We start from the raw sequence: 16,321 nt of genomic DNA, 5'->3' as shown, positions 1-16,321 counted from the left end.
TATAAGCCCTCTTGCTTCAGGCCATTAGTCACTAGCTGATGGGAGGTAGGCCGGAATCTTTCTAATGGACAGGTTATTCTTTAATTGTCCTTACAGGGTTTCTTGCCCCTTCCTCTGAAGCATCTGGTACTCCTGCCTGCTCCTTGTGTCCCTCCCTCCTCATTTAGGTTGGGAAAAAGCAGCGGAGTGGCCATACACAGCAGAACAGATTGTGGGAAAATGGTCACAGAATTGGCCATGACGAGTAAGTGGGTTAGTAGCTGGGAAGCCATCAAAGCTGGAAATAACTAACCCCAAGACAACACAATGTTTGTGATGTGCGTGGGGAAGACAAGTGGAAGTGCCAGTTGACACTGAGGCCTGGGTGTATCTACAGCTTGCAGCTACGCCGCTTGGTACCATAATCTCTCTGCTTGTACTTCGCCCATCTCTGAGGCACCTGCCTTGTTCTACAGCTCGATCTTGGTCTAGTCAGGTCTATCTGTGGAAGGGACATATAGAGACACCATAAAGAGACACCAAGGGGTTGCAAGAGGTGGTGTTTGTAATGAATTAGTTGGCGCACTTCCCTCGGAGACAGTGCTGAACTAATGCTTCAGTATGGAGTTAGGGGGAAACATTCTGTGAACATGTAATCAGTCAAGACCTCGGGGCACTTTTCACAGAGTCAGGGGGTTGGTACCAGTGACCTAGCTACAGTCCCGCCCAGGCAATTACATTCCACCAACTGAAACTCCCCCGGCAGTTCTAACTGGATTTCACTGCCCAGCCATAGAGCTGCAACATACTGTTGCTGTGCATTGTTAAATAGCTGCCCTATTCCATCCCAGAGGCGGTTGCATTTAGCTGACGAAAGAAGCCATTCCATATCCTTTACCTACCTCGCTAGGGCACTATGGGGTTTAATAAAATGCCAGTAAAGCAGTTTGGAATCCTCAGATGACAGGCACAGAAGAGCTACAAAGTGCTATCTGCTATGACTGTATCTGTGCAAGTCTGCAAGTGACGAACTCCTAGAAGTGACAGTCTGAAAGCTGAACGAAGAGCTGTTCAGTCACAGATCCCGTGATGAATGGGGCATCAGCGCTCTGTAATGCTCTCTTTGACTGAGAGAGCAATGTCATTCTGAAGGGTATTTGTCATAAACCAAACCAGGGAGTTTGTTCTTACATAACCAGATTTGCAAGGGTGTTCAGCACCCTCCAGCTCCCATTGTCCTAAATGGGAGGGCAGCTCCTTTGAAGATCTGGCTCACAGAGCTAGATAATCCCCACACTCTCATTGCAATATATACATGCATGAACTTGAAAGTTTGCTATTGTCTTGTATTAGTATTTGGGACCATTTGTTTAGTTCCTGAGTGGAATGTCTCAATAGCTGACACTCAAACCCACACCTCGCCCAAGAATATCCCAAACTGGATATTGCCTCTGTTCCCCAACTGTTAGGATCATATTGTCTGTTTTGATAGGTGGGCTGTAAAATTGGGGTAGGGGAACAGAAAATAGAAAGTCAATATTGGTGAAGATTCAGGAGAATACATATTGTCCAGAAAGTTATGAATTCACAAAACAAATTGCAAATAGGGTAATTTACAGTTAATTTTCATCTCCTGTGGATTTATGATAGACTAACAGCTACATCTAGATAGACTGTAGTTGGCAGTGGATAGAGCACGACACTGGGACTCAGGAGAAGCGGGTTCTATTCCTGGATCTACCACTGCTCTGCTGGGTGATGTTTGGCAAGTCATTTTACGGTGCCTCAGTTTTCTCGTCTGTAAAATAGGGATAACAATAGTGAGCACCTTTGTAAAATGCTTTGAGATCTGTGGATGAAAATTACTGTGCAAGAACTGGGTATTATTGTTACTGGATGGACTTAGTACTTCCAGTTAGAACATACCTGCTCTACTGCTGTGATACTATCTGTCTAGGTACTTCTTGTAACGGAATGCACCCTACACACCATTATAATGATCTTTGTACAAGGCATGCCTTGTGACGCATCATTTGAAAACTCATCGTTTGCTGGTCAGTATTGTCCTGATAAAATATTTGTGGCAACCTTGTATATGAAGTTCTGATTCCCCTGTATGATGTTATTAATACATGTTCCAAACCCCACAGCTCTGCCCAAGCAGAAGTGGGCAGACAGGTCTGTTCTAAACAAAGGAATGTGTGCTTGTCTTATCTTGCATTTAAGCAGTAAACAGAGTCATCAAGCAGGAAGGGAAAACAAAGGAAGTTCAAGCAGGTGAAAAAAACCAACAGGGAACATCCTTCCATATAGACTGTCTGTCTCCTGGTTCTCCGTTGGCAATGTTTTTCAAGAGAGGGGCTGAAACTATGGGCAGTTCTTCACTACAGGGGGGGGTCGATTTAAGATACGCAAATTCAGCTACACGAATAGCGTAGCTGAATTCGATGTATCAGAGCCGACTTACCCCGCTGTGAGGATGGCGGCAAAATCGACCTCCGCGGCTCCCCGTCGACGGCGCTTATTCCCACCTCCGCTGGTGGAGTAAGAGCATCGATTCGGGGATCGATTGTCGCGTCCCGACGAGACGCGATAATTCGATCCCCGAGAGATCGATTTCTACCTGCCGATTCAGGCGGGTAGTGTAGACCTAGCCTATGAAAAGGAGGAACAAACACTCCAAGGCACACACACACACACCCACACACACACACACACCCATCTCTCCCTGCTCATCGCATTCGCCCCTACTGAGAAGACAAAAGGAAACAGCCATTGGATTCTGGGGGAGGGGTCCTGACCTGACGAGTTTGGTCAGTAAGACTGCTGCTAAAACATGTGGTGAGAAAACTTTGTTAAGTTTGGCACCAGGAAGTGTTTTATCTTTATTTTTCTTGTAACCATTTCTGACTTTTAGGCCTCATTACTTGTACTCACTTAAAATCTCTCTCTTTGTAGTTAATAATCTTGTTTTATTGTTTTATGTAATCCAGTGTGTTCAAGTTGGAGTATCTGGGTACACTATTTAAAATAATAATCTGGCCAATTTTTCCTTACAGGAATAATAGACTTGAAATATTTGTACAGAGGGCTGGGCAGTATAGGATGTGCATTTCTGGGAGAAGATCTGGGACTAGGGGTGTGTTGGGGTCACACTGCAGCATAACCCAGGCTAGTAAGAGCCAAGGGGTGGCTGGCTGGCTGCAACACACACACAGACACAGCTGGGAGTGACTTACATGCTGGAGGCTGTTTGTGAGCAGTCCAGGTTGGAGGCTACAGCAGCGAGGCATTGTAAAGGGCACCCCAGGTTACAGGGCTTGGATGGCACAGATATTCATTAGTCTGGACTGTACCCCTGGTATGTCACACTTATATCACCTCAGTCAATGTGATACTTAAGCACCTGACAAGACCCATTTCACATGAGGAACCAATGCATGGGTGTTAAATCACTCACCTGAGGTCACATGGCCAGTCTGTGGCAGAGCTGGGAACTGAAAGTCAAACTCCTGAATCCCTCTCCATTGCCTTCACAACAAGACCCTTCTTCCTCTCCTGGGCTGCACACCCAGACAGAAGGAATCTGCGATGCTGCTGGATGACATTCAAATCTGCTGTACTTTCTAGTCATGATTTTTTTTCTGCTGGTCTCAATGGTCTCCATGCAATCTGAAAAATCCCTGGAAAGACGATCGTGTGGGTGATGCTGTACGATTGGAATATGACCATGTAAATCATTGTTGCTACCACTGTTATACAATTGCAACAAATCGTATATAAAGTATGTCATGTAAGGTATCAATGGGAAAGTTACAATCGATCAAATATGGTTATCCTGTTTGTATGCATGTATCATCCTTGTATCTAACGTTATGATATTGACTATGTACCTGCATTTCAAATGTGTCTGTTCCTGGGGTAATACTCAGTAGGTAAAATCTACATTTGAAGCCAGACAGCTTTCTGTTGATGGCCCATCAAAGGCAATTGATTCTCACAATAGGCCAGAGAAGAAACTCCTCACAGCCAGGTGAGCCTTCCTGTGGATGTTTTAGAAAGAACATGGACAATGGCCGCTCCTGTGAGTCATCAAAGCATGTAAGGGCGTGTGACTTGCTTATGTGACCCTGGACTCCATCTTGTGCCTGTAATTTTCCCCAAACTGAGACTGAGCGCTTTGTTTGGGACAGTAAAATTCCATTCGCATGGGAAAGGGTATAAAAGACTTCTGGAAATATTTCCATTTTATCTTCATTTCCTGCTTCATTTCTCTGGACTGGATTTCTAACAAGGAAGCTCTAAAGAAGGGCTGATGACCCCCAAGCTGTTTGGGTAATTTCCAGAGAGACGTTTTGCAAACTAGCAGTTTATTCCATCACTGCTTCAAACCTGATACAAGAACTTTGCAATGATCGTATGCATATGATTTCCTTAACCATTTTAACTCTATTTCTTTTCTCTTAAATACAAACCTTTAGATTTTAGCTCTTAAAGGATTGGCAACAGCGTGATTTTTGGGTAAGATCTGAGTTATCTATTGACCTGGCTGTGGGGCTGGTCTTTTGAGATCAGAAGAACCCTTTGTTTGATTAAATAGTTTTTCAGTACCCACTCATCATAAAGTCTAGTGTCTGGGTGGTGAAACACATGCTGGAATGCCTAGGAGACTGCACGTTTGACTTCTTGTTAACCAGTGTGGTGAGATAGAAGTTTACTTTTGTTACCGGCTTGGTATATCTAAGGCCTGGTCTACACTGGGGGGGGTGTCAATGTAAGATACGCAACTTCAGCTATGGGAATACCGTAGCTACGGGAATACCGTAGCTGAAGTCGACATATCTTATTCTGACTTACTCCCCCGTCGACTCCGCTACCGCCGCTCGCTCCGGTGGAGTTCCAGAGTCGACGGGGAGCACGTTCGGGGATCGATATATCACGTCTTAACGAGACGCGATATATCGATCCCCGATAAATCGATCACTGCCCGCCAATATGGCGGGTAATCTGGACGTACCCTAATGGTAGAATAACCACCAGCTTGGGGGGAGTCTGCCCTGTTTCTCAGCAGTTTGTCCTGAATCTGGCATCCTCAGCTGTGACCCACTGAGGCACAGTGAAACTGTGTACAAAGAGTGAACAACCACGGGGAACTGTAGATAATCCATTGCTACTGTGTGCCGTCTCCTACCCCAAAGCCATCTGAAATGTAAAACCTAAACAAAACTTTCTATCCTCAGCTCCATCAATCACCTGCCAAGGACCAAGCATGGGATAATACAATGTATGGACAGACCCAAAATGAGAGACACCCCAAAAAATTATTCATGCGGGAAACCTAAAATGATGTAGGATTCTTTCTGTTAGTCCATTCCCATAATCCATTTCTCTCCTCCATTTCTCTCTTCCAGGAGCCTTTATTTCAGACACAAAGACTGTTGAGTAATACAAAAAGTGAGGAGACACCAAATGTGGGTGAAATGCAGGAAATTTTGGGACTAATGTTACCGATGCCCCTCAGAATAAGGGACATTTAAAAGGGACAGACACACTCAGCATCATAGACTATTTTGGGGTAAAGAGCCCAGTGAACTTCCAATCCTTGGATTAGCTGTTTCTGTTTAGTGCTGTTTATTTGCTTGTCTCATGCAATAGCCTCTGAAATTCATTTCCTATGTATGGAAGGGAGTTGCTGCGCTGAGGTGATAATGGGCTTCTAGGAAAGGCATTGGTTGTGCTACAGGGGTCAAGCTTAGATCAATGACTTGTGTGTATTTCTAATTTATCCTGACTGCACCAGTTCACATCCAGCTTTGCTTCCCAGAGCCTTGATCTGTACTCCTGATTTCACGGATTTAGCTTGCACCCTACCATTTTCATTTATATCCTGCTGGTGCAAAGATGCTTGCGGAACAGCTAAGCCCACTGACAGCTGCCCATTTATCCCGCATGCCTCCTTCAACTCAGCAACACCGAAATACCCAGAGTGCCCGCAGGAGGTCTATGGACCTGATCCAAAGCCCACTGAAATCAGTCAGGGGAGAGGGGGCTTTCCAGTGACTTCAATGGACACTGTATCAGCCCCCAAGGCATTACTCTGCAATGCCAATTGGTATTACATCAATGTCGTACCTCTGCTAAAGGCAGTTGCTGCCCATCCCAAATTGGCATAGGTCTTTTCTGAATCATGCGAGCCTATAATCAGAACAAGAGCACACCTTTCGTGTGAGGATACCAAAGTACTTTATAAACTCTAATTCATTTCCACAACGAAGAGGTGGTTTACTGCTAACCTACAACCTGGATTCCTCCAAATTTTGATGACTTTCTACCCTCCAGGTGCCCACACAAACACTCTCTTCTGATTCACCACCACGACTACGTTCCTCCGTCCCATCTGAATCTGGCCCACCCTCAGCTGTCTCAGTGCCAGACACACAGTACACCCTGCCCATCTGCCACCTCCTCCTGGTCAGGGTGCTACCAACCACTTTGTTATGGGGCACTCCATCATGTGCCACATAACGCAGAGCAGGATAACAAGCTTGGGAGGAGCTCCCATAAAACTACCTCATTATCATAGAATCATAGAATGTCAGGGTTAGAAGGGACCTCAGGAGGTCATCTAGTCCAACCCCCTGCTCAAAGCAGGACCAATTCCCAACTAAATCATCCCAGATCTTCCTTCAGATCTCTCCTTAAAACTCTCCTTTGCCCTGAGGCCTCAAAACACTGAACATGTCGGCTACCGGTGTGCTGAGATCATGCCCATTATGCTGACCGATATTGTCTCATTGCTGTCACCCCTCTGTCTGTCCCTCTGTTATCTCTTACCTTGTAGATTGGGAGCTCTTTGGGGCAGGCACTGTCCTTTTGTTCTGTGTTTGTACAGCACCTGGCACAGTGGGGTCTGGTCCATGACTTGGGCTCCTAGGCACTATGGAAATACAAATAAATAATAAAATTCACACAGGGCGGGTGGCAGGATAGGCAAGCAGGAGCCAGAAACTGTGCAGAGCTTCCGGACCAGCCCCAGCCCCTTCTCAGATCAAAGATTGTTGGCTTCTAAAATCCTCGCTCAACCCGCCAAGCAGAGAGCCAAGGATCTGCCCTCAATCTGCTCCTGCTCACACACCCGGCAGGTGGGATTTATCTGCATTTTATGGATGAGAAAATAGAGACGGGTCAGCAATTTCAGAAGTGGGTACAGCTCTTCTGTATGTCAGCCCCAAGGTGTCGCAAGGTGACATCCAAAAATTGAGGCACCCAAAAATCAGTGTCTGCTTTTGAAAACTTGGCTGATGCCCGTGACTTCCCCAAGGCCACAGAGCAAAGAAGGGAGAGAGCAGGACTAGAACTTTCTGACTCCTAGCCTCTGACCATTGGACCACAGGGTCTCTCTTATCTTTATGATGCTGCAGTGCCACCTCCAGTCTCACAGGCTTCAGGAGGGAAGAGTTTAGGAATCTAAGGCCTGGTCTACTCCGGGGGGAGGGTGGGTGGATCGATCTAAGATACGCAATTTCAGCTATGAGAATAGCATAGCTGAAGTCGACATATCTTAGATCGACTTAGAATCACTTACTTTGCGTCCTCGCGGTGCGAGATTGACGGCCGCCACTCCCCCGTCAACTCCGCTTCCGCCTCTCGCGTGGTGGAGTTCCGGAGTCGACGGCAGAGTGATTGGGGATCGATTTATCGCGTCTACACGAGACGCGATAAATCGATCCCCGATAGATCGATCACTACCTGCCGATCCGGCCGATCCAACGGGTAGTGTAGACGTACCCTTAGTATCAGGTTTGATTGCTGCAGGTTTGAACCAGGGTCACCATGGCTTGCTATCCCTATTAGGTAGCCAGGTGGAATTCTGTGCAGTTTACTGGGCAGAAGTCTTTCAGCTGAGACCTTAAAACCCCAACATCCATCAGCTCAGGGTGGATATTAAGAATTCCATGGCATTTTTCATAACAGATTTTAACCCAGGTGCCCTTAGACCCAAATTGCCCCCAACACACATACGCCTTGATACGCAGCATGCTTTGTTCTAGCTGCCTACCTCGCTTTCACCCTCCACTCCAGGCGCATGCATGAATGCATTTGATAAGGACCTTTGGGATGGAAGGATGTAGTCTATAAATGCAAAATGGGATTGTCCTGTAAGCCAGCCCTGAGACTATTTGGTGCATTTTTGGATGGGTTGCGAACCTCAACGCTACCTGCAAAGGGAGGAGGGAGGAGTGTGGAAGCCATATTGTAATCCATTTGTCTGGCAGCACCACGTGCACTGCCGGAGCAGCTGATAGTCCCCAGGGTTCCTTTCTTCATTTTCCTGTTTCTAGCAGCCCCGTGAGACAGCCACAACCTTCGGGCTACACCTGCAGCAGTTTCTTTTATTAGGAAGTATAGAATGAAGGGCCTTTCCTGTGCAGAGATCTGGAGATTATTTACCAAAATATAGGTGTCACTAAGCTGCACAACTGTTTTCTGTATGTTGCTGATAGGGGAGGATAGCAAGACATTGCTCAGTGGCAGCAGAGCAGCCTGATAAGGTCTGTGGTTGTCTGTGTGCTGCTTGACAGATAGTCATTGTGGGGACCCTACAAAGTAATTTCTTTTTCTTTTTCCCCGTCCTGGCTCAGCCACACATTGCATTAGAGCCTTTCGGCCAAATCAACCTCGCCCAGTGGAAGTGCGATTAGATGATAGACAAGCACTCTGGGCAGAGGGCTGCAAAGCAAGTGTACCCCTTCAACGGGTCTTCCCCTGCACCTGCTCTGCCAGCATAATCTAGTGAGGTCAACGGAACATTTGGACGTACCTAGAACTCCAGACTTGCCTTCAGCCCATGTTCACCTGAAGCCAAGGGGCTAAATGAAAGGACCCACTAGCACCACTTTCAGTTAAAGACCGAAGTCGTCATGTCCTAAATCAGCTGCTCTAACAGACATCCTACCTGAGTAGTGTAAACATAAGTGGAACAGCAGCCTAGTCTACTAGATAGGGCCTGGGGTCAGCACTCCAGGGACCTGGATTCTAGTCCCACCACTCAGCTGCTCCATGTCCTTATGCAAGTCACTTCACATCAGCTTCCCTTCCCACCTTTTGTCTATCTTGCCCATTTAGATAGTAAGCTGTTTGGGGCAGGACTGTCTCTTCCCATGCGTTGGGGCCCTGATCTCTGTTGAGCCCCTACATGCTACCAGAATATAAATACACAGCATTTTACACGTGTATAGCACCTTCCATCCCAAAGAATCCCAGCACTATACAACTGGTTTACATACAGTACCACTGAAACGGAGCCAACTCTGAGGTGGGGAGTAGCAGGTGGGCAGCGTGCTGGCCAACAATAGGGAACACCTGCTAATGTTCTAAATCTAAATGGACATTTCGAGAGAAAAAACAGGGGCCCCTCATTCCCCTCCTAATTAGGGACAATTGGCATTTTTTGGATAGGAAGGAAGCAACAGCAGGACAAGGACACCAGGGCAGACCTCTGCTCTGACGAGAGAAGCTGTTGGCTCGTCAACATCCATGGAGAGCAGATGGAAGGTGAAATCCTAGCCCAATTGAAGTTAATGGCAAAATTCCCATTTGACTTCAATGTGACCAGGACTTCATCGTAGGCCTTCAGTTCTAAGAGCCTGTCCATGTGATTTTCACTTAATAAAGTGCTACAGTACCTTGGAAGGATGAAGGGGCAGTGATTTAATAAGTAGTAGAAACAAAGGGCATGCCCCAGTGCTGTCAAATTTCAATGACTTTACAACCCAGGAGCCCTATAATTCTTCCTGGCTGGATCTTGTTATACAGGAACTTAGTGGTACCCAATGGAAGTCACCTTGCAGGGCAGGAGATACCCTGTGTTATGCAGGAGGTCAGATTAGATGATTGTAATGGAAACTTCTTGCTTAAAAAACAAAACAACATGATGAATCCATGACGCTGAAGAGTGAAATCTGTCATTCTGGTCAATATGTTTGTTACTCAAATAGGGCTGTCTGTAATGTCTCTTGAAACTGAGTATTTCCAGTCTCACCAACACCCACCCTCCCCCGACTGTTGCTGAAGATCAGAGATGAAGGGGTTATATCAAAACAGAAGAGGCCGCTTTGAATAACTGCTGTTTGGGCTATTGCTATAGTTGTGGTCTGTTTGCTATTTTAAGCAAGACTCACAGGGGAGGGGCTGAAGAGATAGCACTGGAAGAGCTGCCCAGAAAACAGCATCAACTCTGGCTGGGGTTTTCAGTTTTATTTTGGTTTTAAAGCGGTCTCGTTGGAAATAGGGAAGTTGTTTGGCCACAACATTCAACTGTCACTTATTGCAGCGTGAAGAGCTTGACCTAAATCTGTCAGGGGTGAGCACAGCTGGGTGGGAAAACAATTCTCCCTCTTGAACCCCTCCCCCCCTGCAAGCCCACCATGGAATATTATAATTTTCACTTGAAAACACTGCGGTAAGATGCTGGACTGAAAGCCCTATAGGTTGCAGCCCTTCATTCGTCTAGCTGACAGGTACAGAACAACCACAGCATGGGCAGCGAAAGCTCCCCTGCCTGCTCCATCAGTGTAACAGCCCTGTTCTGGGGAGAACACTGCTGGGGCCATAAGGGTGGTAGAATGGCCATAACCATTTAGGGTCTGAGTCAATGCCCACTGAAGCCAATGGGTGTCTTTCCATTGACTTCAATGAGAGTTGGATCAGCCCTTTGCTTTTCTGCAGTTTCTCAGTGAAGGTGGCAAAGATTGCTAATTCACTAGCAAGGATTTTTAGTAAGTCTATCTAGCCAGAGGTAGTACCATATGACTGGAGAATAGCTAATGTCATCCCTATATTTAAGAAAGGGAAATAAAAGTGATCTGGACAATTACAGACCTGTTAGTCTGACCTCAGTAGTATGCAAGATTTTAGAACAAATTGTGAAGGAAAAAATAGTAAACCTGATTTCCTTCTTTGAGAAAATAAGTGATTTTTTAGGTAAGGGAAATGCAGTAGATCTAATATACTTGGACTTCAGGAAAGCATTTGACACTGTGCCATAAGGGAAATTATTAGTTAAACTAGGGAAGATGGGGGGATCAGTAAAAGATAAGGAATTGGTTAAAGAGGAGAAGGCAAGGGGTAGTGTTGAAAGGTGAATTATCAGACTGGAGGGAGGTGACTAGTGGAGTTCCTCAAGAATCAGTCTTGGGACCAACCTTATTCAATATTTTTATTAATGACCTTGGCAAAAAAAAAAAGGAGTGTGTCAATTAAATTTGCTAATGATACTAAGTTGGGAGGCATCGTCAATACAGAGGAAGATCAGAATGTTCTACGGGAAGATCTGGGGGACCTTGAATAATGGAGTGACAGAAATGGGATGAAATTCAAGAGTACAAAATGCAAGGTCAAGCATTTAGGGTCTAATAATAAGAATTTCCACTGCAAGCTGGGAGCTCATCAGTTGGAGGTAACAGAGGAGGAGAGAGACCTGAGTGTACGGGTCAGGCACAGGATGACTATGAGCCACGAATGTGATGCAGCCGTGAAAAAAGCAAATGCGATCTTAGGCTGCATTAGGCAAACACAAAGCAAATTCAGTTTATTATTTGAGTTCCATAGTCATGGAACACGAATATTTTTGAAGGTATTCACCTCGCTCTGCAGAAAACCAGCTCCACAGACAAATGCAACAACTTCTAAAAACACATGCAGCACAACAGAGCATTTCTCAGAGATCTAACTGCCTATATGCTTAGATAAACTGAACTTGAAAGATTGTTTTGTAATCGCATCATCTGGTGACTCCAAGACAACACTGGCACCACCAACTCATTTCTCACAAATCAAAGAATTGTAAGATAGCAACAGGTGAACACAGCTGGATTTGAATTGGTGACACAATGTTGATGAGTTATGTATCCTGTTATCATTTCTGAGTCATCCTTCCTGTGAATATTTATACAGATAAAAATGGCTGTTTCTGGGGACAGAAATGGGTCATTTTACTGCTAGGAGCACTTTTGGCTGCTAAAATGCTGACATTTATCTGTAAAACATTAAAAATTACCACATAGTGCATGTGTAAACTTTTCCTCACAGGATGGAATTTTGTCACAAGCAGTTGCATTTACTGGCAGATATGGGGAAGTTTTATTTTAGCTTAGTGGTTCTCCATTCCCCCCCCCCTTTCTGCATGGACCACTTAAGGGGGACATTCTCTCACAGTCATAGCCCATCTTCCCTGTCACCACCCCAGTCTATCATTGCACAGTTTTCCAGTCTATCATTGTATGGTTTCTGTAGACTATGCCTTTTGGCTTGAGAAATCACCAATGGTTGCTCGACCACACCTAGAGAGCCCCTGCCTCAGATCAAATCTGCTATCCACTTGAAAATACCACTTTTCTCACACAAAATGGGTCAGAAACCAGTGCTCAGCTTGAAAAAATTGAAGGCTAGGGGCTTTAAAAAAAAAAAAAACTCGAAGAAGCTTGCTTTAAAAACAAAACAAAAATAGCTCCTTATATTTGCCAGACTAGTCAGCCCTGTATCAGCCTAATTAAAAAGGACAAAGGACTGTAAAGCAAGGAAGAAATATTAGGGCAACACAAAAAAGAAGAAAACCATGTTTGATTCCTAATTACACTGTGGGCTTTTTCTGTCTAATAGATCCCTTGTCTTTCTTTGCCACAATGTAATGTAGCTGGGCTGTAGCATGTGCTGCAGGTGACTCAACAGAGACAGACAGGGAGCCGTGTCTATCTGCTACACAGATGTCTGATTTTTTACTGTCTCTAGCTAACCAGATTGTTTTTAGGAGGGGGAAGGGTAAAAGCTGTCCTTCAGCACTCATAATTCTCTGTTGCCACAGCTGGCTGAGCACTTTGAGCAGGAGTCAGCCTCTGACTGGGAGTCATTATCAGATGCTTTTCTCCTCAGTGCCTGCAGTGGTGGAGAAACGCAGATTGTGTACGGGATCGTCTTCATTCTTCTTAGTTCTGCATCAGTTCTTGTTGCCGGCGTGCACACAGTCTGCTCAGAGAAGAACAGACAGGCTGTGGAATGGTGGCATTGCTTTTGTTGCACAGCATTCAGCACTGACACCAGGATGTGCATCAGGGTTTTGCAGGATAGTTCCTCAGTGAGACTGAGAAGGAGTACTGAGTAGAGAGGGAGGCTGGCCCAATGGCTACTAGCCTGGGAATCAGACAAGCTGGGGTCAAGCCCTTCTCTACCACAGATTTTTCTGGGTCACCTTGAGCAAGTCACTTAGTCTCTGCCTACTTTCTCCACCTGTAACTTGGCAGTTCTTCCTGCCTCCCTCAGAAGGCTGCTGGGGAGATAAATACACTTTGGGGGAGAGATAGCTCAGTGGTTTGAGCATTGGCCTGCTAAACCCAGGGTTGTGAGTTCAATCCTTGAGGGGGCCACTTAGGGATTGGGGGCAAAATCAGTACTTGGTCCTGCTAGTGAAGGCAGGGGCCGAACTCAATGACCTTTCAAGGTCCCTTCCAGTTCTAGGAGATGAGACATCTCCATTAACTTACTTTAAAGAGATTGTGAGGTGCTCAGGTAGTATGATAATGGGGGTAGGTAAGTGCCTATGAAAGGCTGGGCATAGCAGCAGTGTGGGGTCCCCAGCTCTAACTTTGTTGTTGGAGTAGGATCCATATTAGTGGCTTTGGTTAGCTGTCTCCCGTGCGATTCTCCCCTTTGTGAGGATGCTTCGACCAAGCCATAGCCTAGACCAGTGGCTCCCAGCACGTGCCACTCCAGGGTGACTGTGCATTAAGCAGAAAACGCGTGTTTGGTTAGGAATTGAAAATGTGTTTCCTGAGCCAGGCTCTATGACGTTGAAAAAGAAGTGTTTGAATCAGCCTCATCACTACGAGGGGGCAGATGGCACAGGGCACCACCTTCCCGCGCTTCCCCGGCTGCCCCAGGAGCGGCTCTGCTGTGAGCCTGGCAGTGCTAGTCTGAGCAGCTGCTGTCCCTGCCCTGCAGCAGCTGTTTGCCGCACTAGCAACTGCTGCAGCACAAGGGAGGGAGGAGAGTAGTGGCTCTGGCTACTCCATTGCCTGCTGCCCTGCCAGGCTGTAACAGCCCCAAGGAGAGCACTGACAGGAGATTGACTGGCTCTGCCTGAGCAGCTAATAAAGGATGGCTTCCCTCCCTCATACAGCCACCCAGAGCAGCCCAGCAGTGGAGGAATTCTAACTTGCACCAGGTGGCTATACTCCCCTAAGGTCCATAAGGTAACTGGGGCACAACAGTCTCCAGCCACTCCCTCTCTGTGACCCTCCTTACAAGCCCCCTGTGCCAGAGGTTGCAGGAAAGGCAAAGGCACAAAATGAGCTCAAACTAGCTACAGGAATAAAGGGAAACAAGAAGACTTTTTATCAATACATTAGAAGCAAGAGGAAGACCAAAGACAGGGTAGGCCCACTGCTCAGTGAAGAGGGAGAAACAGTAACAGGAAACTTGGAAATGGCAGAGATGCTTAATGACTTCTTTGTTTCGGTCTTCACCGAGAAGTCTGAAGGAATGCCTAACATAGTGAATGCTAATGGGAAGGGAGTAGGTTTAGCAGATAAAATAAAAAAAGAACAAGTTAAAAATCACTTAGAAAAGTTAGATGCCTGCAAGTCACCAGGGCCTGATGAAATGCATCCTAGAATACTCAAGGAGCTACTAGAGGAGGTATCTGAGCCTCTAGCTATTATCTTTGGAAAATCATGGGAGATGGGAGAGATTCCAGAAGACTGGAAAAGGGCAAATATAGTGCCCATCTATAAAAAGGGAAATAAAAGCAACTCAGGAAACTACAGACCAGTTAGTTTAACTTCTGTGCCAGGGAAGATAATGGAGCAAGTAATTAAGGAAATCATCTGCAAACACTTGGAAGGTGGTAAGGTGATAGGGAATAGCCAGCATGGATTTGTAAAGAACAAATCGTGTCAAACCAATCTGATAGCTTTCTTTGATAGGATAACGAGTCTTATGGATGAGAGAGAAGCTGTGGATGTGGTATACCTAGACTTTAGTAAGGCATTTGATACGGTCTCGCATGATATTCTTATTGATAAACTAGGCAAATACAATTTAGATGGGGCTACTATAAGTTGGGTGCATAACTGGCTGGATAACCGTACTCAAAGAGTAGTTATTAATGGTTCCCAATCCTGCTGGAAAGGCATAACAAGTGGGGTTCCGCAGGGGTCTGTTTTGGGACCGGCTCTGTTCAATAGCTTCATTAACGACTTAGATATTGGCATAGAAAGTACGCTTATTAAGTTTGCAGATGATACCAAACTGGGAGGGATTGCAACTGCTTTGGAGGACAAAGTCATAATTCAAAATGATCTGGACAATTTGGAGAAATGGTCTGAGGTAAACAGGATGAAGTTTAACAAAGACAAATGCAAAGTGCTCCACTTAGGAAGAAAAAATCAGTTTCACACATACAGAATGGGAAGAGACTGTCTAGGAAGGAGTACGGCAGAAAGGGATCTACGGGTTATAGTGGACCACAAGCTAAATATGAGTCAACAGTGTGATGCTGTTGCAAAAAAAGCAAACATGATTCTGGGATGTATTAACAGGTGTGTTGTGAGCAAGACACGAGAAGTCATTCTTCCGCTCTACTCTGCACTGGTTAGGCCTCAACTGGAGTATTGTGTCCAGTTCTGGGCACCGCATTTCAAGAAAGATGTGGAGAAATTGGAGAGGGTCCAGAGAAGAGCAACAAGAATGATTAAAGGTCTTGAGAACATGACCTATGAAGGAAGGCTGAAAGAATTGGGTTTGTTTAGTTTGGAAAAGAGAAGACTGAGAGGGGACATGATAGCAGTTTTCAGGTATCTAAAAGGGTGTCATAAGGAGGAGGGAGAAAACTTGTTCACCTTAGCCTCTAAGGATAGAACAAGAAGCAATGGGCTTAAACTGCAGCAAGGGAGGTTTAGGTTGGACATTAGGAAAAAGTTTCTAACTTTCAGGGTGGTTAAACACTGGAATAAATTGCCTAGGGAGGTTGTGGAATCTCCATCTCTGGAGATATTTAAGAGTAGGTTAGATAAATGTCTATCAGGGATGGTCTAGACAGTATTTGGTCCTGCCATGCGGGCAGAGGACTGGACTCGATGACCTCTCGAGGTCCCTTCCAGTCCTAGAATCTATGAAAGGTGGCTTAGGAGCCAGCTGTGCAGGGCCGGTGCAAGGAAGTTTCGCGCCCTAGGCGAAACTTCCACCTTGCGCCCCCCGCCCCCCAGCCCTGCAGCAGCTCCCTGCCCACCCCTCCGCCCTGAGGCGCCCCCCCCCGCGGCAGCTCCCCCTTTGGGGAGCCGTGCGGCAG

The sequence above is a fragment of the Terrapene carolina genome, unplaced genomic scaffold (genome assembly GCF_002925995.2).
Source record: "Terrapene carolina triunguis isolate 2854851 unplaced genomic scaffold, T_m_triunguis-2.0 Scaffold111, whole genome shotgun sequence".
NCBI lineage: Eukaryota > Metazoa > Chordata > Testudines > Emydidae > Terrapene > Terrapene triunguis.
Note: the sequence above shows the minus strand (reverse complement) of the source record.